General features: G+C 36.8%; 1 long non-coding RNA gene across 2 annotated transcripts; it reads right to left on the minus strand.

Moving 5' to 3' along the window:
- Positions 1-1055: 1055 nt before the first annotated feature.
- On the minus strand, positions 1056-27099 carry LOC148351544 (uncharacterized). Of its 2 annotated transcripts, XR_015852862.1 has the most exons (5): positions 26964-27099; positions 26191-26296; positions 25026-25091; positions 5729-5837; positions 1056-2298 (listed from the first exon to the last, which is right to left on the minus strand). It is a non-coding gene; the product is annotated as an uncharacterized LOC148351544 (long non-coding RNA). The 2 variants fall into 2 exon arrangements; XR_015852863.1 differs by lacking the exon at positions 26191-26296 and having other exon boundaries at positions 26964-27025.
- Positions 27100-27124: the final 25 nt, after the last annotated feature.

The following is a 27124-nucleotide window of genomic DNA, read 5'->3' on the forward strand; positions in this document are numbered from 1 at the left end:
AAGTAAAGTTAAGTTTAACTTACTTTTGGAAGAGTTAGGCGACTTCCTCCTTCTTGCTAAAAAGTGGCCAAAAAAAATGATCCAACTAATTAACCAGATAGGTTTCGGACGATCGTTTGTAAGTTGAATTTGTTTGTAAGTTGCTTTAGTGCTATGTTTTGTATGGAATGTATGTTTAAAGTTTATATACGTATGGTGAAGGCTTGAATAAGAAACATGTATTGTTTTGTACTAAAATAAATAAATAAATAACATAATATGCTCTATAAAAAAAAATAAAGTTTAACTTATTTGTGTAAGATGGGCTTCAAGAGTTAGGCTACTCCCTCCTCCGTGGTAGAAAGTGGGCGAAAAAAAAATGTTGCGACCATTCTCTCAACCACATCAAGCTTTCTTATTCCACTTTCATTTCAAAAGAAACGTCTCGCCTCTTCTTTACACTTTACACGAACCATATCAAATGGATGCACAAGATATTAAACACAGTTTTCAAAGTTATTAGCGTGCTTAATTTACAGTGCAATGTGTTTACACACGAATTAGTAAGTAGAAGCCAGATTTCTTCTTTAGGTAGATGCTGGGTGACCTCTCACAGCGCTACGCGGCGGAAAGAAGCTCTGCAGTAATGTACTGTACTTGGAAAAAGGTGCACACAATACAAAATCTAACTTACAGTAATGTCCGGATATTTTTCGATATCCCGAAAAAAATTGTTGATATCTACCGTTTTGCCTAAGTCGAATGGTCGTGAGTAAGGGAGCGTCTGTACGTGAAAGAGATGGTATATCTTCATTCTCTAATATTTGCTTTTGGCACCATGAGCCAATATTGTGATCAGCGATGTTTATCGATTGATCAATCATTTGATCAATCATTGCACGAATACGGTTGAATAACGCCTAGAAATACTGTATCTTATCTTTCGTATTCTGGTACACATTTTTGAAGTATCGTTTCTAGATGAAAGTTTCTACATTATGCAGTGTCAGTGTTAAAACATAGCACTTTGGAAAGTGTTAACCCTCAAGGATGTAAAAAACTTTTTAAACACAAGCCAGAAATGGAGGTCTTTATTCTGAAAGGGTTCAGTTCACAGGAAGTCAGTAGCGAGCGGGGCAACAATCATGGTCTGAGATGCAGAATAGCCAGAAAGAAAGAAATAAAAAGAGAAAAGGAGAAACGTGACACGGAGAAAGAGTGAAATAAAAAAGAGAGCGAAAGCAAGTCAAAAGTTAGAAAAAGAAAATAGAGAATGATAGAAAGAAAAAACAGGAAAAAAGAGGAAAAAGAGAAATCCAGAAAGATGCAGAGAAAGAGAAAATGAAAGAAAAACAAATAGATGGAGCGAGGGAGGTAGATAAAAAGTAAGGGAGGGACAAATAAAAAACGTAGGAAAAAAGAAAAAAGAAAAAAAGACAGGTTTTCTGAGGTATCTTTGGGCAATTGACCAATTATAATGTAATAATATTTATACAATGAATCACTATTGTATCTATTCTACTAAATTGAAATAGCTTTTATTTTTTTCACAAACCAGTGAACTTTTAACTTATTTAAACTTTGAACCTTTTTATATTGAGCAACTAAAATCCCTGCATAACACAAGAAACTGTCAGTTAAACATATTGGCTTCAGTGCAACAACAAATAAACTCCAAAATAAATCAATATGTTATACAGTTTTTTGAAATTGTAAAATTCCTCCCTGAAAAACACTGCAAACATACAATAAAATAATTACAGATCTAAAGAAAAAGTGAGAAATACATATATTCTTAAGTATGTTATATACTTAACGTATATAAAGTCAACAACAGAGAATCCATGGGAAAATGCATATTGACCAATTACAAGAGGGAAAAAACGTCTGGAAAGAGAGCCGGCTGTCTATTGTTTTGAAATATGAAGCTTGATAAAAACTGTTGCTGGATGTGCCGTTACGTTTGACGTGCAGTACTACTAGGCACACATTTTTACCTTATTTTGTATAATAATAGTTGTGCCCTGTCTGCCCACCCCCTTTCATTTGATCTGCCCCACCCTGAAACTTATGTCTGGTGACGCCACTGCTACAACTCATGAAGCAGTAACAATACTGTTTGAAGAAAAATCAAAACATGCCTTTCTGCTTATTACTGTACACATAATACTGGATGATACACATTTTTAAAGGCACTAATTTAAAATCGTGCCCCTCGGTATTTCCAGCAGCAGATCCGTGTTCGGGCGATGACTCGGCTTGTTAACATTACTTGGTGAAGACTGACACCTGCTGGCTGTTTCGAGAGGCCATACATTTCTGCAGAAAGAAAAAAAAATAACATTCAAAAGCAATGGATGAATTTTAATTCTGCGAGCCTGCACTGCCACCTGCTGGATTTAACATGCTCTCCACTGCTCAATATTGTATTGGCTATCATGTGCTAAAACATTTTTTTTTGTTAAATTAAAAGGCGTGGAGTCCCCCTGTCAAATAGAGAAACGTTTTATTTTGAAAAATACATGCATTTCTGTGCATTATTCCTGTAATACATCACAGGGAGGTGCGTTTCTGATTTTGTGGCCCTGCCATGATTCAGATACTGCAGACAAACCAATGGAAATGCCATTATTATGTCAACCATTCTTTTGCATTTTGCATCCTCATTTGCATGGATTAAAACTGATCACTTAAGTTAATAATGTGTACCTTATGCATCGGTTTCTTTACCTTTTGAACATGTTTCAAGATGTAAATCATTTTATCATTCCGTCAAAATGACAGTATCTTCCATGGTTTTATTCTTCCTGGAGTACTCCATCTCCAACGGTATTGTAACGTGAAAAACTGCATTGCTTTTAATGGTTGGAAAACATGAAAAATAAGCAGCACATCGTGTATTATTGTCATAAACATACAGTACTCATAACATATTTCAGGGATTCAATGCACACATTTATTAAAACACGTACATTTTTTTTATGATTTCAAAGAGACTTCATGTGGTACAATTTCTGAGGTGAGTAAAGATACTTGATTTTAGGTAGTAGGGGAAAATGATTTGCTGACATCTTGCGGAATCTATTTGAAATAACATACATGTAGGCTCAGACAATTTGTACATATAAAATCCATAAGCAATTAACTTAAAACCAAAACCAAGGTATTTATTCTTATTGTATACCGAAAATATCATAATGTTACTTAGATAATATGAATGTATCAGTATTTCAGAAATAAACTATATTATTTCAAATAAAGACTATTTTTTCATCCATTCATTCATTCACTCAATTATTATCTGCACTGCTTATCCTCAGTAGGGTCGCAGGGGTGCTGTAGACCATCCCCGCCATCCTCGGACAGTGGGCAGGGGAAACCATGAACTGGTCGCCAGCCATTCGCAGGGCACAGAGGGACAGACAATTCCGTCGCTCATTCACACCTAGGGACAATTTGGACCGGCCAATTGACCTGACATACATGTTTTTGGAATGTGGGAGAAAACCAGAGTGCGCGAAGGAAACCCACGCAAGCACGGGGAGAACATGCAAACTCCACACAGGAGGTACGATCTCATGACCTCAGAAATATGCCGCACACGCGCTAACCACTGCCCCACCGTGCTGCCACTATGATTTTACTCAAATTACATTATTAGTTGGTATCACCTTGTGAAAATTACTTGAAGGGAGTGAGGTTTGAGCAGTTGATCAAAAACAAATAATTTGAGTGATATGCAGGATTGATTTAAATGAGCAAAAAGAAAAGACCGTCTTGCACCCAAGAATGTTTCATTTCTGATATTTTCTTTTCAATGACAGGGATGGTGGAGTCCAAGTTCATAATTTAGCCAAATAAACCCAAGAATGTAGGTTATGAATATTTATATTACCAACGGCCCATGTTTCCACCCGCATACTGAACGTGTTTGAATGTAAACATATCCAAAAGACAGTTTGTTCGTAGGTAGCAACCGTCTGGTGCAGCCAGGCAATATGTTTCAACAAAAATGTAATAAATTAATATGTTTATGCCTCTGTAGGTATAAAAAGGTTTCTAATTATTGTACATAAAATAATAACCACATATGTTACACTGAATCCTGCTCGGAATGTAACCCCAATTTATCCAAACTAGCCAAGCCATTGTCACACTGTACAGACACACACACAAATAAAATAAAATAGAATTACAGCTTATTCATTTTAACGTTTACATGTTTTAGGTAATACATCTTTAAAATGTATTTCATTCTTTAATACATTTATAGTCCAACAGCTCATTGCAGCTATTTACTTAAAAAAAAATGAATGCATTTTATTCCCCTGATCTATTCAAAATTTGTGTTGTTAGCGCCTGGCTTCACAGTGCGGAGGCCCAGGGTTCAATTTGAGCATTGTGTTTTTTAACAAATGTTGTTCTTATTTCTTACCCAGGGCCTTCACCACCCTTAACAAGCACGCAGCACGGTGAAAAATGTATATTTTGCCAGTTGTACTGAAAAACTCATTTCTTGTTTATCGACTTGTGGCTGCTAAATATCATTGCACTACTTTTCATTGAACTATTCTTATGATGCACTATTTTTCATTAGATAGATAGATAGATAGATACTTTGTTCATCCCCGAAGGGAAATTCACATTTCCAGCAGCATCCCTGAGCTGAGAACAATCGAGAACAATCGAAAATAACACGGGAGCTGCTGGAGTGGCTGCCATTCGTGACGGCGCCGGAAGAAAAGATTCAATTTGAATCATGTACAAACAAACAAACAATTGAATCATGTACAAACAAACAAACAAACTATAGGCCGGTCTCTAAGCACTCATATATTTTTGCCTATTTATCCTGACATTCTTTTATCTTATTTTTCTCTTTTAAATCTTTATTACATGTTTATCCGTGAGTGCAGTTTGTTATCTTGTTGAAAAAAATGTTCATAATAATGTTTTTAATGACAATTAGGAAAATTCAATTTACTAAAATTTTCTTCCAGCATCACATCACAAATAACAATAATGAGGAAATTGTTGACCCGAAAAAAGATTTCAGTAGTGTACTGCATAGGCCAATATTTCACAATAAAAGCAGGTTAACAAACATTCAGAGAATATTCCTGGCCCTAATCAAGATTTAAGATTTTTGTTTCATTGTGCAATAATTCACCACTAGATGTCACTGTCATGTTTACTGCAACCGAAAACTAGAGCCCCCAAAGCCCAAGGACGAAAGACAATCATGTCAGCTCCCAGTAGTTGAGCCTCATGTTCTGTAGATAAATACAAATTTACCTACGAGTATTTAAAAGAATGCATGTTTAAATTATAGTTCATGTAAATGTGCTTATTATTCAAATCAATCAATGCTAATTAATACATGATGTCCCTTTAATAAAGACGGGATTATTCCTGTCTACTATTAATATGTAGGAAATAATTTATTAAACAAATACATCAAAGCATGCAGAAAATATAAATGCTGATAATGATGTCGTCCTGCAAAAAACAGAACAGCAAAATTGATGAACTGCATGTAACATTTTCAATGGCATCAGAAATAAATCGATACAAATAGAACATATAAACCCATCCACGAATCGGATGCCACATACGTAGCTAAACACTGATTTTATTTGTCTATTGCCATCAAATGTCCCCCCCAAAAAAATCAGTCAGTCTCATACTAACCTTGGTCTTGTTCCCTAATGATATAAGCATGACGAACAAACTGCGTGTTCTCAATCACCTGTGACCATTTTCGCTCTCCAACAGACATGTCATCGCTTGGCACCGTCTTTTTGATGCTATCGCTGTGTCAACATTCTCCCCGCTGAGAAGTCGATACAACCCGCTGGCTGAAAGATAAAAAAAAGTCCAAGAAATGATATGTAGATTCACGCAAGAAGGGCAACATATTTATCTCAGATACCTTTATGTCGCACATTTTTATTTTTTAGTCTGGCCCACCATGATTTCACATTATGTCAAAAACAGAAGCGAGTCCCTTAGTAAATTATATCCAAAGTTATGATTTATAAAACATAAGCAAACCAAATGCTCCCTCCAGCCGCTAGAGGGCCATGAAGGATATATTGTCAACTTTAATAGGGGCAGCCTAGTAGTTTGATCTGATGTGGTCTAATCGTAATGCCCATGCATTGCCAAAATTTTATTTTCTATTTCTTTTTGATTCATTTAAAACCAGTACGAACATTAAGGCAAAAATAATACATTTCTATACCACCCACTTGCTTTTCTATAGCGTGGTGAGTTGTTTTAAGTGTAAAACTGCATTCACACAACTGTTAGAATGAACCAGTTAACACATTTAGTGCCCAACATGAAAACACATAAATGTGTTGTGCATAGAAAAATCCCTTGTCATCCATGATTACAATATTTGGGGTGGACTACTACAGTTGGCTGAATGATAAAAAATAATACTAAAAAAACTATGGTGAGCTAATTTTTTTTAAGTGGACATGATTTTACTGATGTGGCCCGTCTGAGAACAGAAAGTCTGGATCTGAGTTTGACATCCCTGCAATAAGGGATCCTTCATTTCAATCAAAGATGATATTAAAACAAAAACCTCTGGTTTATCGGCTCCAATCTTGTAAGCTAGCTGGCCGTGTGGGTTCACAAAAGAAAACTATTACTAGTAGCCCATCAAACCTGTCCTCCAGGACTTGCCGGTGCTTGTTTGGGTTCAAGTTCAGTGAAGGATAAGGAGGCTTCTTATGAGTCACAAGACGTTCACTCTGAAGTTTGACTCAAAGGTTTAGGCAATGGAATACTAAAATAAGGACATGTCAACCTTGTGCTAACACTACAACTGCTCAATTATCAACAGGGTATATAACCACCATCGATAATAAGTCTTAATAGACCATATTTAATTATTTTTCGCACAAAAAACAAACAAAACACCCAAACATTATTTTCCATACATTGACATCTAATCGTTGCCCAATAAAATAGCAGAAGAGCACACTCAACTCTTTTCTAAAGGATTTTGTGGTCTAGTGTAGGTTTCAATGACATCGGCTTAATGAAACGCTGTAGCTTGGTTGCCATGGACACCACAACAACATGAACTAAAAACATAGTGATGTTGACACGAAAAGAAACCAGTAAGGTGCCAATTGACGACTCTGAGATGTTGAGGTGCTTTTAATGTGTGAGGCCTATCATAAGAATCTTGTCCCATTTGCCACGAAACATTGTTTTATAACAGTTTTGCATGTACAGACGCTGCCCTACATTTGAACCAGATAGGTTCCCGACGATCGTTCGTAAGTCGAATTTGTTCGTAAGCTGCTTTAGTGCTATACTTTGTATGGAATGTATATTTAAGGTTTATATAAGTATGTTGAAGGCTTGTATAAGTAATCTGTATTGTTTTGTACTAAGAAATAAAAACATCCATCCATCCATTATCTGCACCGCTTATCCTCAGTAGGGTCGCGGGGGTGCTGGAGCCCATCCCAGCCATCTCCGGGCAGTGGGCAGGGGACACTCCAAACTGGTTGCCAGCCAGTCGCAGGGCACACGGGGACAGACAATTCGCTCGCTCATTCACACCTATGGACAATTTTCGACCGGCCAATCAACCTGACATGCATGTTTTTGGAATGTGGGAGGCCCGGAGGAAACGCACGCAAGCACGGGGAGAACATGCAAACTCTGCACAGGAAGGTTGGTAGCTGGATTTGAACCCATGACCTCAGAACTGTGCCGCACACGTGCTAAGCACCGCGCCGCCGGGCTGCAAAATAAAAGCATTTAATACAATAATATGCTCTGCAAAGAAAAATAACGTGAAGTTTAGCTTACTTGTGAAAGATGGGCTTCAAGAGTTAGGCTACTCCCTCCTCCGTGGTAGAAAGTGGGTGAAAAAAAGCATTCTGGCCATTTTCTCAACCGCATAGTTTTCTTATTCCACTTTCATTTCAAAAGAAAAGGCTCACCTCTTCTTTACTCTTTACACCAACCATATTGAATGGATGCACAAGATATTAAACAATGAAAATGTTCTCAGCGCGATAGAGATACAGTATCGAATGTTTACAAACGAATTAGGAAGAGGAAGTGGATTTCTTCTCTGGGGTGGATGCTGGGTGACCTCTCAGAGCGCCACCACACACCAGTAGCGGCGGAAAGAAGCACAACAGTAATGTCCTGTACTCGGAAAAAGGTGCTCACAATACAAAATGTATCATACAGCAACGTCCAGATATTTCTCTGCATCCCGAAAAAAATGTTCATATCTACTGTTCTCCGTAAGTCAAATGGTCATAAGTAGGGGAGAGTCTGTATACCCAGAACGTTAGCAATTAATGATGATGAACAATTACTTAAATAGTCTTTAGTACCATCTGGTGGTTAAGAGATCTCAACACACATTTCTTGGCTTATTTTCACATCAAACATCAGGTATCAGTGATCGAAATTAAGCATTTATCGGGTTAACGAGATATAGAATAGAATAGAATAGAATAGAATAGAATAGAATAGAATAGAATAGAATAGAATAGAATAGAATAGAATATGCCTTTATTGTCATTGTTACAATATGGGATATATTGTAACAACGAAATTGGACGACTCCAGTTCCACATTTTACAGTGAGGATAATGAAACAAAGTGATAAAGGAACAAAACATGTCTTAACTGTCAAATGAACTAATGCTTACAATGCAAATCCTAGCCAAATAACATCACCTTACAGAAATCCCTTGTTTTTAGTGGGGTTTAGTTGTGTTCCAAAAAAACTCAGCGATGGGCAAAGCCTGTGAAGAAGAAACCTTTAAAGCCAAATTACAACCCTTTTTACAAACTCAAGCATTTGTTTAACCAATAAAAGGACGGTATACATGTTTTGTTGTATTTATGAATTTTCATAAATAACCATTGTGTAGTCAAATAAATATAAGCAGGACCATTGTTAAGTCAATCAGAACGCAGAACACAATGCACAATATAAAATCCAAGAAGAGGTAAAAACATGAAAATTAATTAAGTGTTATCGCGAGGGATTGCTGTACTTATAAATAGTTCCCTCACAAAATTTTGAACCTTAACCTCTTTTTTATTAACTCAGGTACATTTTTCAGAACCCTGAAGATTGATTTTAAATATTTTATTCTTAATTTAACACACCAAAAACAACAATAGAAAGAAATCGGACACTTTATACAAGTTTCTGTAACATCACCAGTTTAATGTCTGACACAATATTTACGACCCATTGATAATAACCACAACAATAATTATATAAGTAAATCTACTTTGTGATTACGTGCAATAACTGAGTTTCCTTATAACATAGCACCAACATCACATTAAATGGGCAAACTTAAGCCAACTCACTGGAACACATTTTGGTCACTATTGTAACATTTCTTGTCATGCTCCAAATTCATCCATCCATTATCTGCACCATTTATCCTCAGTAGGGTGGGGGCGGGGGTGGTTGCTGGAGCCCATTCCAGTCATCTGGGCAGTGGGCAGGGGACACCCTGAACTGGTTGCCAGCCAGTCGCAGGGCACGCAGAGACAATTTGCTCGCTCATTCACACCTAGGGACAATTTAGACCGGACAATTAACTTGACATGCCTGTTTTTGGAATGTGGGAGTGCCCGGAGGTAAACCCATGCAAGCACGGGGAGAACAGGCAAACTCCACACAGGAATGTTTGATCCGATGACCTCAGAACCGTGCAAACTTTCTATCTCTATATATCAATCCATTATCTGCACCGCTTATCCTCAATAGGGTCGTGAGGGTGCTGGAGCCCATTCCAGCTATCTTCGGACAGTGGGCAGGGGACACCCTGAACTGGTTGCCAGCCAGTCAAAGGGCACACAGAGACAGACAATTCATTTGCTCATTCACACCTAGGGACAGTTTGGACCGGCTAATTAACCTGACATGCATGTTTTTGGAATTTGGAAGAAAACTGGAGTGCCTGGAGGAAACCCACGAAAGCACGGGGAGAACATGCAACCTCCACACAGGAATGTTTGATCCCATGACCTAAGAACCGTGCTGCACAACCGCTAATCACTGCGCTGCCTGCTCAAATTTCCAACTCAACAAATATTCTATCTATCTTTCTACCTTGGTCATATCCCTCAAGAGGGGTGACCGACAGCAAGAGACACACATACAATAACAAAGAAAATAAAAGGGAAATAAATAGCAAAAAAAACACACAAAACATTTTTGGACCATGGCCAACCCAATTGCCCAAACACTCAAACAAGTTAAGCACCTCGGCACCCAAGTTGGTCATGCTTTCGTCCCTCCAGATGAAATGGGACATCAGAAAGCGGCCATGTCACTCGGGTCAGGGTGACACAACACACTCTTTTGTTCAACAGCAGGGCCCGACAGCTTTCACTGGTTTACCCCTGCCGCATCATACGGGTGCCCAGCCCATCCTTAAGAACGCGTCCACAATCCCACTATCCTTTCACAACACCTCTCCATTCCTTTCTATCACCAACAAGAGCTCTAGCTTCCATTATATTTAGACCTCTTTCCTGCAGTGCACCCATAACACCATCCATCCACGTCAATCGCGGCCTTCCTCTTGGTCTCCTTCCATTGACTTCTGCTCCGTAGATCCTCTTCAACATTCGCTCCTCATCCATCCTCTCCATGTGTCCAAACCAACCGAGTACTCTCTTATCAACATGCTTGCTCAGTTCCACGACTACTCCAGTTCTGTCTCTCACAATTTCATTTCGAACAAATATACCTCGCAAAAAGTGTATTTTGTATCGTGTGGACTACGAGCACTTTTTGTGTTCTCGACTTTAGGATCCCATTCTTAAATTCAAATGATGGATCTTTCCTAAACTACCAAAACTTTTTCCATGGTCGCTAGTTTGTTTCCTATCTTAGTAACATGACGTAGCAGGCTTAAGCTGACTATTTTTCATTGGCTATAGCTTACATTAAAGCACAGCCGTTTGGTTTGAATCTTCCTGAGTTGAGCTGCTCGAGAACCAAACTGCCTCAAATTCGAACGCACTGCTTTAAAAGCCCGGAACATGTTCAATGTGACCGTAGTGGTTTTAAATAATACCACGATAAGCAAAAAGTATTATATCTTATTATTGTATCTTCTTTCTTTGCCACCCTGTACTAAATGAACCAAAGCCTGCTTTTTTACTCCGGGTGGCTCCATCTTGCGGACCATGATCAAGGTCTGGACCTTGAGATCCTTTCATCAAGGCCTCCACAAATATGTCTTTGAAATACATTTTGTTTTTATAATAATTGATTATTGAACAGGTCTACACAGAAACAGATATGCCCTAGGCGGGGCTCCTTTGATTGCACATGTAATCCTTAATGTTCTGGGACATAAGGACTTCAATTTAATACACGCAGACATTTCATGTTTCGAAAGCCGGGAAAATGAAATAGGGATGTTAACGGGACATTGGGCCGTGCTACTAAAAATGAGTGCTAAAAAGCACTGGGAAGAACACATAATATGGAGACTCAAAGTAAAGACATCGCACCATTTTTCTTTTAATTTTTTTAACCAAGCATTTCTTGTGGTTTTTCGATTTTCTAGGGTAGTAGTAAATGCAGGAGTGTCAAACTCTAAACTTTCTGTTTTCTGCGGGCCGGATCAGTAAAAGATTTTTAACTCCCAAATCTTAGCTTTGTTTTTAAGTATAATGCTTTAACATTCAGCCTACATTGGTATCCCACCCTACATATTATGATCACAAGGGAGCTTTTTTAACACAAAAGATTTATTCACAAAGACTGGGCAACGAACATTTTTCTTGTTTGGCATTGAATCTGTTAGCTGTTTTATTTTAACAGTTGAGTAAATGCAGTTTTACACCTGAAGCAACACCAGGCTATACAAACTCAACACTGCACTCTGCGTTTGGTTGCATTCATTAAAAATATCACAACTTTTGACAGAAATCCCCTAGAGACTCACTTCTGTTTACGACTACGTAATACTCGGATATGTATGGCGAGCCGGATAAAATCATCCAATATGTATGCCTGGCATGCCTGCCGTAGTAGCAAGATGGCGGACAACTATGTCAGCTCTCATTAGGTGAGGCTCATGTTTTGTCAAAATAAATGCTAGTCAGTCAACCTACATTTAAAAAATATTACGTTTATGTGATAGTTTATGTATAGTTTTTTTTTTGTCCCTTTAAGGAGGTTATTTTGGAAGAAAACTTTTTGTCTGTCAAAAATAAAACATTTTTGCCACTAAAAAGGTTTGTGATCAATAAACAAGAATACACTCACTTTTGAAATAGTAAAACCTAGGTTTAAAAAAACTTAGCGTGTTGATTGATTGAGGTGAGGTTTTCGTCACTCACATCAAGTCAATCACTAAAAAAACATGTTACCAGACTAAAGGGTTGGTTGCATGCTCCAAGCAGAGCAGGAGAAGCGTGTCCATGCTTTTATCTCCAATTGACGTGAATACTGTAATGCTCCTCTGACTGACCTCAAATGCTTTTAAATGTTTTACTTGTAACAAAGTGAAGCAAGGTAACTCATACCCAGGTGTCCTTTACAGTGTTTATATTACTCCATCAATTTATTCTTGATGAAGCCATTATTCAACTTTTCCTTGAAACAAAACTGGCCAAAATTACCTGTAGGCTTTATACAAATTAGTTTGTTTTTTTTAATTCGGACAGCTGCCCTACAAAGTCCATATTTTCAATTGGGATCACTACTTGGACTTTCAATCTTATCAAAAAAGACCTTACCATTTTCGTCTTGGCAAATATTTGTTGGAAAGAGAAATTATTACTTTGTTTCTGGCAAATTCTCATGACCAATGGCAGGTAGTAATAACACATTTTTAGATCTGATATTGACTAGTGAGTTAAAGTAATAGAAGACAAACTTTTAAAAAGACAGTGTGTAATACTTAGGGCCTCCTAGTGGTACAAGAAAACTTTCATGTCGTAAAATAAGTATTGTATTGATTTGCTTACTGAGCCGAAATACATGAACTATCATACCAATGCTATCTTTCATTAAAAAAATCATAGATTGAGAAATTTGTATTTCTTTTACACAGTGGAATCCCCATGTTTGTACGGCATCCTGCTGCCACGCTATGCCATATGTCTCTGGGCCTTGCTTGTACCAGACAACACTGTGTCATCTAGTGGTCAATTAATACACACTGGGGCTTTAGAACAATGATTTATTTGGTTGTTAGCTTGTACTTTATCCTATAGTCAAACCAACCAACCTACCGACAAACTTACCAACCAACCAACCATCAACCAACCAACCAACCAACTAATCAATTAACTAACTAACCAAATAACATACCAATCAACAGATATACGTATAAAAAATAAATATGCATACCTGCATCCGTGCATATATATACAATGTATGCATGCATACATACTCAAGTAAATGTATTTTCTATAAAGTAGGTAAATATATGAATGAATTCATATTTTTAAACTGGCGTCAGTGTATTTCCATTAATCATAAGAAATGGATAATAAGTGTAACTGATCCAAGACCATTCATCATAGCGTCATAGCACCTTTTCTGCGCATGTGTGTATGTGTATTTGTACTTTTCAGTGTAGGACTTTGGCCATTACCATGTATTTTCAACTCATAGCTGACTAAAGTCTTCAGGAAACGAGCAGAGGGGAAATGTAGATGCGGCAGTCCCAATGTAATGAAATTAAAATTGTTTTTATAAATGAAAAGATATGGATTTATTTATTTATTTCTAAAATGTGTTGCCATAATAAATGCACACTTCTTCAGCTATCCTATTGTGAGTTTAGAATTACTTTACACATAGAGATGTTTACTGATTCATATTTTCTTTAAATAATTAGCAATATTATTGTTCATATGTAATATAAATATTTCTATATAGTAAACATTTGTCTATGTTTTATATATTTTTTAAATGTAATCATCCATTTTTGTATGTATTTATTAATTAAAATGCATTTCTTTGTTTATCTATCAATTATCTACATACATTTTGGTTAACTTTTTGACATAGACATTTGATTTTTGTGATTGATTTTGAGGCATTTTTCAAAACATTCAGTAAGTGTTGGAAGCCATGCAATTGAAAAAATAGTATCATATTTGTGTTAAAGCTTCCTGTTTGACCATATATCAATCCCACTCTTCCCTTTTCTGACGTGCAATGGGACGCAATAAATATTTCACCGCATTTCCTCCTCTAACATTGATTTAAATGAGCACCACAATAGACAAAGAACATCAATTATTACAACAACTGAAGTTGTCACTCCTGGGAGGGGGCTGCCTGCATGGGAAAACAGGGGAACGTTGAGGGTTTTTTCTCTCGACTTGCAAGTCTGGACTTGGTTCCAGACCCGTCTGTCCCGCCTTACTGCAAACATATCAGACATTTCACCACCAGGACATGTGAGCTCCCCCTATAGTAGCTTGAACTAATCTTTACCTTGCACTGACTGTCGGCTTGAAATGTGCAACATATTTACTGTACAATATTTTCTGGACTATAAGGCGAACCTAAAAACCCTAAATTGACCAGAAATTGAAAAGTGCCCTTTATAATCTTATGCACCCTATAAACCAAAGAATATGCTGGATACAATTTTGGGAAACATATAGAGTGGGTGTGGTCTTAGAATGCTTTCCTGTGGTTCACACGTAAATTGTTTGTTGCTAAAAAGAAACAAAAAGGAAGTGCAGAATTGTTGCTCGCTTGTTTTAAATCCTCTTGTTGTTGCTTTGGACAATAATTTTGTCAGTATGAAACATATTGTGATGACTTGAATGAAGATTTTTGTTTTTCAAAACGTTCCGTACAAAATTACCTACTCTTGTTTGATTTGTTGCTAAACGATACTGCAGACGGTAACTATTCTCCCTTTGATAAACATATAGAGTGGTCTTTGAGTGCCCCCTTGTGGTCAACATGTTGTTTGTTGCTAAAATTAATTGTAATGTTGAAACCAGACATTATAATGTAAATCTGTGTTCTAAGAAATCAATAATTTGAATTTAAATGTATTTATATATTTCTGCAACACTAGCTTTTGCTGTTGTTTTGATTCTATGTGCCTTACAGTCCAGTGCTCCTTATACTGTAATCCCTCGGTGTACAGCAGTTTACTTCGTGGTGTGCCTGGATTTTAATAAGATTGTGTTTTGTATTCTATTTCGCTAAAATGTCACCTCGCCCTTTTTTTGTGTCAAGAACCAGAACAGGATCAGGACCCAAACACGTGACGTTCTCAAAAAAGCCTTTTATTTTACAGGAATTGGGGAGTCATGCACGTTAGACAGCGGTCTGGCATGGAAAGACAGGAAGCCAAAGACCGACGAGATTGATTCCAATTGCCCGAGTAGATATCGGACAGATGGGGTCGATACCGGACAGGACGGGACAGACAGACAGGATAGATAATGAAACAGGATATAGAAACAGGACAAACAAGATGGGAACAAAAACTGGAGAGAATAATAAACAGGACAAAAATAGACGGGAACGAAACTGGAAACCGATATTAACCAGGACAAAAATAAACGGGAACAATACCGGACTGGAAATACCAACAGGAAAACAGGACCAAGTCAGAACCCACGTCTTGCGGGGCAGTTGGCAGACGTTGACGGACTTACAAAGTAAAAGAGAGCGCACTGAGCTTAAAAAGACGGAAAGCCAATCTGTTAATGAGCCGCAGTTGGCGCCACACAGGCGGGGCCAATTGGGTGCCATGGCAACCGTGACATTCTCCCTGTGTCCGCCTGTATCCGATCTGAGTTGTAAAACAGTAGTAAAACAGCTTCACATCTACATAACATTTGTACAAATAGTTTTCAATGTTAAGTTTCTACAAAAGTCAATCATAAGATTATTTTTTAAATTATAATTTGACAGTCCAAAAGTTGTTTGTTAAAAAAAAAATAAACTTATAAAGTACAGTATTTGTATCTATTAAACAAATGCTTAAGCCTGTGAATTGGGTTTGTTCTTTGGTTTCAATCTATAATAGAACACTTTAAATAAATATAGCTTTCTACTTTGCGGGTTTTGACTATTTCAGGACCTTTTTGGGACGCAGCCGCTGTGAAGAATGAGGGATTATGGTACACAACAAAATTATATCTTAGAAGACTATTTTGTAGGGAGTGCGCCTTATAGTGCGGTACTCACGCTGCTTAATTTTTAAAAGGCATGAAGTTATTCATTCTAAACGTCGGCCGCCCAATGAGAGAAATCAAGGCTTCCTGAAAGGCTTGAAAGGCTTCTTCTGCGCCAACCATAAAACAAATACAAATTTTTCACAAGCTGAAAGGCAATGTGTCTACATTTGACCGAAAAAGAAGCATGCGGGCTGAGGTTCTGACATCAGTCATCTACTCGCGTACACTGAAAGGTTCGTTTTACAGGTGCGGCCTTCTTCAATGCAAACTTCAGAACGCCATCACAATTCACAGAGGACCGATCTAGAGTTAATTAAAACCGTTGGCAGCGGGACGAACAAGTGTCCGTTATGCGGACTCTGGACTTGGGTTAGGCCGCTTTCAGCAGAATCCCTCCGTGACAGGTGACCGCAGGCGGGAAAACATAGTGTGTGCGATTCAGGATGTCCTGAAAGAGGAGCTATTGCGGGAATATACACAGGACACCCAAAACAAACCAAGATCTTGGCCTAAATGGGAGGCACAGAAGGGTAGAAATAAGGGAGCATATTTATGACTGTGTGGTTCACTGAGGTTGCAGCACAAGGCCAGATATGCTGGGCCACCAGAAGAGAAGGCATGATGATTATTATTTCCTTTTCAGACACGGCCGATAAAAAATTGTATTTGGCAGCAATTTTAGGTGCAGTGATCTGTGGTCAAGAGCTGCAGTACCCAATTTGGCCACTAGAGAGCATTAGACACCCTGCGATAGCATACTGCCCGAAAGAAATGGTTATTGATTTTGTTGGTATCTATTAGGGGTGCATTGACATGAAATCTAGCTAAAGACACTTTCGAAGACCCAAAGCACAACTGTGTACCGCAAAATTCGGACTATAGGCCGCAACATTTTTCCCAAGGTTTCAACCCTGAGGCTTATGCAATGAAGATGCAAGTATAATGTAACTTTGCACTTTGTGCATGAATGAAACGAGCAAGAACAGACCCTCATCATGGAAAAGGTGTAAATCAAACGGGTAGGGTTATAACCACCATATTGGGAACAATTTTACAAGTCTGTTTATTTGTAAACGGAAATAGTGTTGCGAAACAAACGGATTACAAGAAGCAACCTCCAACGAAGCAGAAATGTTTTAAGGCGTATTTGTATGTATCTGTTTGCATTATCGTGTGTTTTGGAGTAAATACGGTTGGATTTTATGGATTATTATCAATGTAACATTTTCACAGGCATTCATAGAAGTTGAGTTATGCCAGCTTTATAGTTTTTGATTATCTTGTTTCAGACTATTCGTGCTGTTTCTCTGATGAGTATATTTTGAAATGGTCGTATCCCGAGAGTTTAAGCTCTCCAATGATATGTGGCATGACGTACTTCAGTGACTGAAGACACTGTACAGACATGTATTTGTTTAGCGACCCAAGGGCAGATCTTTGTGACATTAAAGGGGTTAAGGTACAGTATACTACCAAAACTCTTTCTGTGTACCGTCTTTCCTTGTAAATATCTCATGTTTCAATGTGGGCACATGCGGCTTATAGTCAGGGATGCCTTATGTATGCATGTTAGAATACATGTATTTCCTTTAAAAATGTAATATGATTATTATCAGGTGCGCCTTATAGTCCAAATGTAAACCAAAAAATGCTTTCATTTTTTCTTTAAATCTTTATAAACCTTGATTAAATTGACGGGCAAAACGGACTTATTCATGATTCTTGATTGCCCTACATCAATAAATAAAATGACTCTTAACAAATACAACATTTGAACCGTTTACACATATGAAAACAGCTTTACCTACAAATAAAACCAATCCTTGAAGATTATCATTGTATGCACATTTAAAGTTCTCTTGGGTTTTGACTTTAATTTTCATCCTTGGATTTCTTCTGTGAGGAGGTCCCATTGCATATCTCAGGGAAGAGTTTCGGAAAGAATACACACGGTTTTCATAAGGCTATTAATCTTAAAAGGAGTAGCTGTCAGAGCAAATACAATAGTCCTGTTCCTGACATAAAAAAGGCTTGTCCGAGGCCTTGATTTCTGGTTTGGCGGAAAAGAATATCACACTGCCTCTGATAGAAGGCCTTGACTTGCCTTTTCCAGACTTCTCCATAATGGATCCAGTATTCTTACACTTAAGGGCACCGCATTACACTCAAACACACAATTTGATTCCTCACTCCTCACGAGGTAAAAGCAAAGGTAAGACTCTTATTAGATGTGTCAAAGCTGCAAGTGAAAGCGGGGTAAGGTTTCATCTGAAAGACATCACGGTGCCTACATGTGAAAGATAGGCACAGGCGTAAACGTTAAACATCAGAGCAGACATAAAATGAAAATTGTGTACAAGGCTTATGTTAACAACCAGCTGTAACCAATATCTATATATTTTTTAACTCCGTGGCTGACGTCCAAGCAGAGCGAGCATGAATCAGCAGCAGCTGGAGATGAAGTCTGAAGTGCTCCCAAAGTAATAAGGTTGCTCAGCTAATTGATAACAGACTAGCGCAACAGAGTTGAAACCAGCTAGCATTTGATTCAAATAGATTCAAATGTGCAAACTGTGAAAGGGTTTGAGAGTATACCAACTGAAGACAGTTTTGTTTGGAGAACCCTAACCTGAACAATATATACTTAAATGTTTTCTGAAGACGCCTTGTTTTTTTTTTTTCTTTTGTGCTTTGTTTTGTCTTGTTTTTTTTGGGATAGGTACACATATCGAAGCGATCTTTAAACCTTTAAGATAAACATGACTTTTTTTGGGTGAATGTTTGTTAAAATGTATTGTAAAAAAATGAGTTATCAGCCAAAGAACCTAGTTTTCTTGAGTACGTATTACTGTTAGATGTAATGTTTAGTAGAAACTCAAAATAAGGGGAGAAGACATCAATAAACTTTGAACGTGCAAGTAGAACAGTGCAGGGAGAACGAACCACTCACAAGAAATTCCAAGTTCCTCATCTGGGCCCTTTTTTTAATTAAGTATCCTAGGTTACAAAAAGATGATCCACCATTTAGGATGTGAATATCAACGGACAACAACATGATTAGCCGATGCTGACAGTGTTGTAATCAGTGCTCAATAGTCAAAACAATAAACACAAGTGCACAATAATACTCAAAATAATGAACTGGCGTCCTGTGCAATCTCCTTTGCAGATGTCCAATATTAAATGTACAATACAATTATCAATCACTATGGTGCAATATCTTTGACTGGTTACAAAAGCAACCACATATTTTTCTTCGAACAAAGTAATTCGGATACCTTCTGCGTACTCGCCATAGGCACATGTTTATGTATTATATTATTCTAAAATTTGTATTGTACAGATTTTTTTTGTTATGCAACTGTTTTAACTGAAAAAATGTATAGGTTGTTTCAAAAATCAAATGGCAGGATGTTTTGGTGTAGCTTTGTTTAATGCAACCTAATTTGGGGGCTGGGCGGCACAGCGGCTGAGTGGTTAGCGCATCCACGGCACAGTTCTCAGGTCATGGAATCAAGTCTTCCATTAGGACAAATATATTCATTTTGACTGAGCATGAAGCCCCTCTCTGCATTCTAAAACCAAACCCTGCTCCACTTTTACTACTGTTGGTAAAGAGTTGATATCTCTTGTTTTACAAAGAAGGAGCTTGTAAGCTCCCAAGAGAGAAAGACATTTTGACAAAAACTATTTTAGAATCAAAACAACATACCAAGATTGGCTAATTGAAATAGACAAAAAGATAAGTAGATATACAAAATTATTACATTTTTGCTTAATAAATTGCGAACAATAAGCCGTAATAGTGACAAAAGAAATTGTGATCAGATTCCAATGTTTTCCCTATTTATTAATCACGGTTCTCTACTGGAAAGCATAAAACATTCATTATAAAGGTTTGAGTCCTACAATTGGATCACTAAAGTTGTTAAAGTCAAAGTGTGCAATATTCGACCACTAGAGGGCACTGTTTTCTAATTTGAAGGAAAACCAGAGCCAAATGTTCACTGTGTAGCAGCTTGATGCCAGAAATATCTGTCAGCGTCTACTAGGTATGGCTTCCACTATGTAAAAGAAATGCAAATTTATTGAACTATGATTTGTTATAAAAATTAAAATTGATATGAAAGTTTTAGTAATTTCGCCTGGTTTTAAATTCAATGTTTTTTTTTTATTGAGTATAGGTTTTTGTACCACTAGGAGGCACTAAATATCACACACCGTCCCTTTGAAGGGACATTTATTATTTAGCACCTCCTGTTGGTTACAACAGCAAGAAATTTGTATTTATTTTTTTAAAAAAAAACAGGATCACCTAGAGAGAGTTACCATTATTGCTTACTTGCTTCCATGGGTAACCCAAAAACCAATTACCTTGTAAAATCTTGGGCAAAAAAAGAAAGGGTGCGATTTGGGCACTTTGTGTCTCAGTAGTTTGTATTTTTCCTTGTGCTTATCAGCCCTCGTTTTTGGTCACACTACAAAACACAGTGATATCAAGTGTATATATAATAGTGTATAATAATAATCAATGTCCCTTTAATGGTATTCAATTAAGAATGATTAGGTTTTAACATTCAGATATTTGCATACGTTTAAAAATCATCAAAAATATTTGAAATTCAAACAGAAGTTGAGATACATTTTTCACAAAGTTTACCACTCATGTCTGGACTTCTATCTTTGTTGTCACTAACAAAAACACACACATCAGTCTGGACTACCATTACAATTTCTGCCCAAACCTGCTTGGAAGGTAATGCAAGTTCTTCTTATCAGGGACGGATAACCCATCTCCAAACAAATGGGGACACCACACCTGTTCTTACTGAAATCTCACATTACGACCGGGCTTATATATGCATACTAGTGTATTTGTGTATTTCCAAGTACGGTATATAATTTCCAGATTCACTTCTAGTCTAACTGAAGGCAGGACCACTTTATGTGTCCATTGCAGAATTAAGTCCTGGCATTTCCAAAGCACTTCTGCGGGTAGCAACCTATCTATTATAGGTTGTTATCATGGCATTTCTTTCAATGAGATCAAAACTGAACCACATATGAATCTCCAAACCTAAACTAGTAATATCTCAAAAAAGTAAAATAGAGCCGATGCAGCTGCCTTACTGTACAGATTACAACTCAAAGACATATGGTTTAAGATCAGGTAATTGTGTCATTGTAATCCTGTGCAGTCCTTTGAGACATTTTTGTGATTAAGGGCTATATAAATAATTTTGACTTGACTTGACATATGAACGTTTTTTATTGGCGGTCACAAGCAATTAGCTGGCTTGCTAAAGCTGGCATGTGTCACATGGCACCGCTGCACGTCCTCATTAAGTGTAGAGGACTGCTCAGAGTGTTTTTCAGGCTTATAAAAGAAGCTAGTTTGCTATCCTCCAGCCCACATTTTCTCTAGCCAGCAGAAACACAAAAACAGACGATGTTATGCACCAATCCTTATATCAGTTAGATGTGAGCAAACAACAGCCTATTGGCCACATGAGGCCCACCAAGTTTTTAGATGTGATAACAAACGCCCCATCAAACAAAAATGTTAAATATATAAGGATAATACCACGGTTCCACCTGGGTCATTGGTGCACCGATGACAACATCACTCTGGATAGCTTTCTCCACTGTCGACGGTTACTCGTCTATTTTTCGGTCGTTGTTTTTATATAAATCGAATACAATTTATCCATCTAATCTATTGGATTTTAAGTATATTATAAATTCAGATTAGTATGTGTGTGAACCAATTTTCGGGGAAATTTACACAGTTGTACTTGAGGCCTCCGCAAATATCTTGAGCTAGGTTTTGTGCCAAGGCCCCCCCACTAAATACAAACAAAAATTGATAAACATTTGCTTTGTGTGGTCAGCGTTGGCAGGGTCTGTAACGCCCTCTGGCGGGCAAATCAGGTACTGCAGCTCCCAATCACCGAACACTCAAAGCAGCCCAATCCAATTGTTCATCGTTTCGACAATGCGGGTTCATTTTTAATAATTTAAATTAATAAAAATGGTAATTTTGGTGTCCCTTGTCTCCAGTGTCCCTTTTGGTGTCCCTCCAACACATAAAAAATACATTTTTCATGAAGCATTGATGTTCACTAGACTAAAGGCCATCCCTCAAATAGTTGGGTACATTTTTCTGTACTTGCTGTTTTTTAAATTTTATTTATTTTATAGATCAAGATAGTTGTCGAAGGCCATGCAAAAATACTAAAAAAAATAAAACTTCAGAGCTAGCACTATTAGTTTTGGAGTTGTTCTCATTTTTACTTTGATTCTGGTGATTCTGAGGCAAGTTCATGAAATAAATCCATATACAAACAACTATAAAATGGAATATACATGTACGTGTTTGCATATTTATTCATAAATGTATATGAGAAAAAAACGATAAGTCTGCATGATCTGTTTTCCTCATGCATTGCAGAGGTATAGATTTGAGACTATCAGCTGATATACAGAAAATCAAATCAAGCATTCATTCATTTTTCTCTCTCATGGCATGGTACATCTTCCATTTTTTTAACCCAAAGCTGCCCGTCACTCAAAAATGTTTGCCCACCCCTAAAAGGTAAGAGCTGGACCTTCTGGGTAATTATGCATGTGTTTGCTGCATACCAATTCCTGGCGAGCCTAAAACGCAACATTAACAATAATAGTTGAACATTGCAAACCATTATTCATATCAATTACAGCATGCACACTTTTTCCCAGTGTTTGTTATACTTTATTTACATTTTCAAATAATTTTAATTCATTAAATATTATACTAAAAGCATACGCATTTTTATTTCAAATATGACTAAAAATATCTAATAATAACTCCCATTTCCATAAGCCCATTCTATATAAAATCATAGTGCTAGACAGTAAAGGAAGTGAATCCTTAATTTAATTATATATTAAACGAACGTCAATATTTACCTTCGGGGGTTTTGGAGGAAGGAAGGAATGGATTGGGTGTAGTAACTCGGTGATGTTGAATGCACCTTGCTGGTGTCAGGTGTTGACCAAGGGTTTACTCAGACGACATTTACTTTTGGATGGTTTTTGGATGCTAAACATATCCTCACGCAACAAACAAGTCATTAACCTCTGCAACTCGTTTTATAGTGGGCCAACCAACCCGGGTGTAGAAGCGAATTTGTTTTTGTAATTTCTTTTTTTTTTAAAACAAAAAAGATAATTTTATTTTTTTAGATAATGATTTTAATTTATCTAATAAACAGTTTGGTTTTCACTAACTCAACGCTAGCACTGAACATGCTTGTAATGTGTTTTGTGGCCTTCATACGGCTTCAATTTTGCTGTCCTGAATACTGTATTTGTGGTTGTGCCAAGTTTTGAATGAGAGTTATGTTTACAGAATAACTTCATTTGAAATAATTATGGTTTTTTTTGCAATAGCTCTCGTTGACAAAAACAAGGGTAAACATTTTTATTATTATTATTATTATTATTAAACTAATAGCAAGCCACGTTATTTTATATCAGGAAGAGTTCGTTGTTTAAAAACATGCACATTAAACCTTTAAAAGTGCATTGGTTGTATTACCGAAGTGAGTTTGAAAAGCATCAATAAAATATTGTTTTTGTTTTACGGATACACAAAACAATTACTTTCAATCAAACTACCTTGACTACCAGCATCGAATTAAGTGTTTGCATAGCTGAAAGCACGCAAAACCGCACGTTACGGCACACTATAACTCCACGATTGAAATATTGTTTTGAGTTTTATTTTTTGTGAAGCAATACTTTGTTTTTTGACCAAACAAAAGGAGTTATTTTATTAGTTATTAACTCCTTCAATGGCTCTACGCGGTTAAAATGGATATTTTAACTACTATCTGAAGATCAATTTTGAAATATGAAACAGGCACTGTTGCAAATAATGCTTTTGGAAATAAGCGGGTGATTTGTTTAAATTTTACCGTATTTCTCACAAAACTATTCAATTTCCTCCTCCTAATTTTTATGAAAACATAGTTAGTTTTCTACAAACAAAAATGATTCATGTACATTGGAGTGTTTTGGGAAAGTTATGTGATGTCATGTATTTTTTTATTAGTTTTTTTCTCCTTTATTTTTTGAATTTGTTGCATAGGGTGGGCAGTGGTGAGTTTCTTGTTGTATATTTATTGTTTTATACCGAGCTTTGGGTTGCATTTTGGTGTCTAAAATGTGATATACAAATATATTTTGATTTGATTGCATTTGATTTGATCAATGGCATCATAATAATGATAATAATAATAATAATAATAATAATAATAATAATAATAATAATAATAATAATAATAATAATAATAATAATAATAATAATAATAATAATAATAATCTCATCTCATCTCATTAGCTGCACTGCTTATCCTCAGTAGGGTCGCAGGGTGCTGGAGCCCATCCCAGCAATCATCGGGCAGTGGGCAGGGGACACCCTGAACTGGTTGCCAGCCAATCGCAGGGCACACGGGGACAGACAACTCACTAGCCCAGTCAAACCTAGGGACAATTTATATTTATTATTATTATTATTATTATTATTATTATTATTATTATTATTATTATTATTATTATTATTATTATTATTATTATTATTATTATTATTATTATTATTATATTAATAATAATAATACAATTGTCTATAGGTCGTTAATGGCAACGTTCTGAACATCGTCCAAAATGAGATTAGACCCTGCACTCCAGGATGAACATGTTATAAAGACTTTAACGTAGATAATATTTTTCTTAAATTATTGAAAATGTAATGATAGTGATAAAAAGGATAGTTGTGAATTTTGCATATGTAAGAGTCGACCAACCTGAAGATTTGCCCCATTTGCGGACAAGGAAGCATGCAGTTTTTGTAATGTCCAGCTGGAGGAGCCCTGCAATACACCCAAGAAGAAAGGGGAAAACACTTCATCTGGAGAGAATTTTTGCCATCAGAATGACAGACAACTATTTATGATGATGACAATCAAGAGAAAACATAGATGGTGTTAACCCTCCTCTCGTGTTAGGTTTGCCACCGACTTGTTTTGGATCTTAAAATCATACAGAAACACATAAATGTGTTCATTGTATCAGTGCAGTTTGACTTTATGGCCATTTAAACAAAAAAAAATTAAAGACATGTGTTTACAATATGATTTAATTAAAACTGTCAATTTTACTTAGTTAGAGTCAGTTTCAACCCGACTATAGAGACAAAATTCTAAAACACCAACCGCGCAAAAAATGAAATCATAGGTGAATTGTCAGTCAACAAGGTGACAGGCAGCCCACATCCCACTCATCTGAGCATTAGGGGAATGTCATTTGGCCTTTTATACCACTATATCTGCAAAAAAAAAAAAAAACAGCTCGTTGAGACATGTAAGGTCAATTCAGTATACGGCTGGTAATTTGCAGACTATTTTCCAGGCAACAATGCCAATTCAGACCTTTCAGATACAAGCTAGCCAGGGGAGTATGGCATAGAAAATATGGGCATGAATGCAAACACGAACTATATCTAGAATTTAAAGATTGACTCGCGTAAAGCAGTAAGTGGAATCACTAAGAAAAATATATTAAAACGAATGCATGCAGGGCCACAACGTCAATTGTGACATTTTTCACCATGCAGCTATGACCTTGGACAAGAACTTCTGAAGAGGAAATTTACCATATAAAGGAGAGATTAATTTTACCATTTAAAAAAAAAATCAAAATTAAAGGGTATATTATCAGAGAAAAATCCCAGAAACTCACACAAAAAAATAGAAAAAAAAAATATTTTCATGGTTTAGAAGCATAACAATGTACCCAATGGATGAGGGGACTAATGGGATGATATGTTTTTGTTGTGTCGTGTATTTTACAGATAATTAAAATTACCGGTCTCGACGGACCCGCTAACATGAGTTTTGTTACCCAAAAGCTACCACAAGAGGTGGGTTAATGTCGGCTTAGTGCGTGCATTTGGGTGCTGCATCTTGTTACTTCGAGGTCGGCTGTAGTCTTTTTACGAGGGCCATTTTGCGAGCGTGTAAATGATGCAGTTGCGTCGCAGGTCTGCAAACCCACTGTGATAACAAGCTGCGCGTGTCTGGAAAGGCGGGACATGCACAAAGATATCGATTACACCAGGTTACTCCAGTTTGATTCTCCCTTCGAGATTGTTAAAGTCTAGAGGCAATGTTTGTACAATCAGTATGTCAAATAGGAAATAAAATCTTATTATCTGCATGTATTTAAATTGTATGAAATTAAAACATCACGTTTTGCCCTCATTTATTAGTTCCGTTAGAAATACGTGTTATTGTTGTTTTACTACTATGTATTTTTGCTTATTTATGATATCTATAATTCTGAATTGAATTGTCTTTATTGTCATTGATATAAACTTGGTGAAACATTGGATGTAACGAGATTAGACATGACACTCCAGGATAAAACTAAGATAAAGGTGTCAGGATAAAGAAGCAAACATATTTACAAAGTAGTGCTTAGAGACTTTAGAGGTTATAATGAAACAGTAGTGCATCTCAACAGTTGTGCAATAAACAATAGTGCAACTACATTTAGCAGCAAAAATATTCCCAAATAAGTCACAAGATATATATTTTCAGTTTTTCAGGGTGGTGATGGCCCTTCAGGATGAACTGTCTCTGAGCCTGTTAGTTCTTGTATAGTTACAATTGCAACTTTGTGGTGGAATTCTTTTAACCATAATAAATATCCTTAATCTATATTTTTACGGTTTAAATTCTTACCTGGAGGCTGCAAGTTGGATGAAACCTTTCCACTTTCTGCTTCTTCCCCTATGTAAAAAAACTACCAAAAGAGGCTGCACCCCCTAAATGATATTGGACACGTTTTCTATTGGCTGAAAGCTCTCGAGGGAGCTCCACTCGACCAATGAGATACCAAACCC

The sequence above is a fragment of the Urocampus carinirostris genome, chromosome 15 (assembly GCF_059441175.1).
Source record: "Urocampus carinirostris isolate Australia breed hairy pipefish chromosome 15, RoL_Ucar_1.0, whole genome shotgun sequence".
Lineage (NCBI taxonomy): Eukaryota > Metazoa > Chordata > Actinopteri > Syngnathiformes > Syngnathidae > Urocampus > Urocampus carinirostris.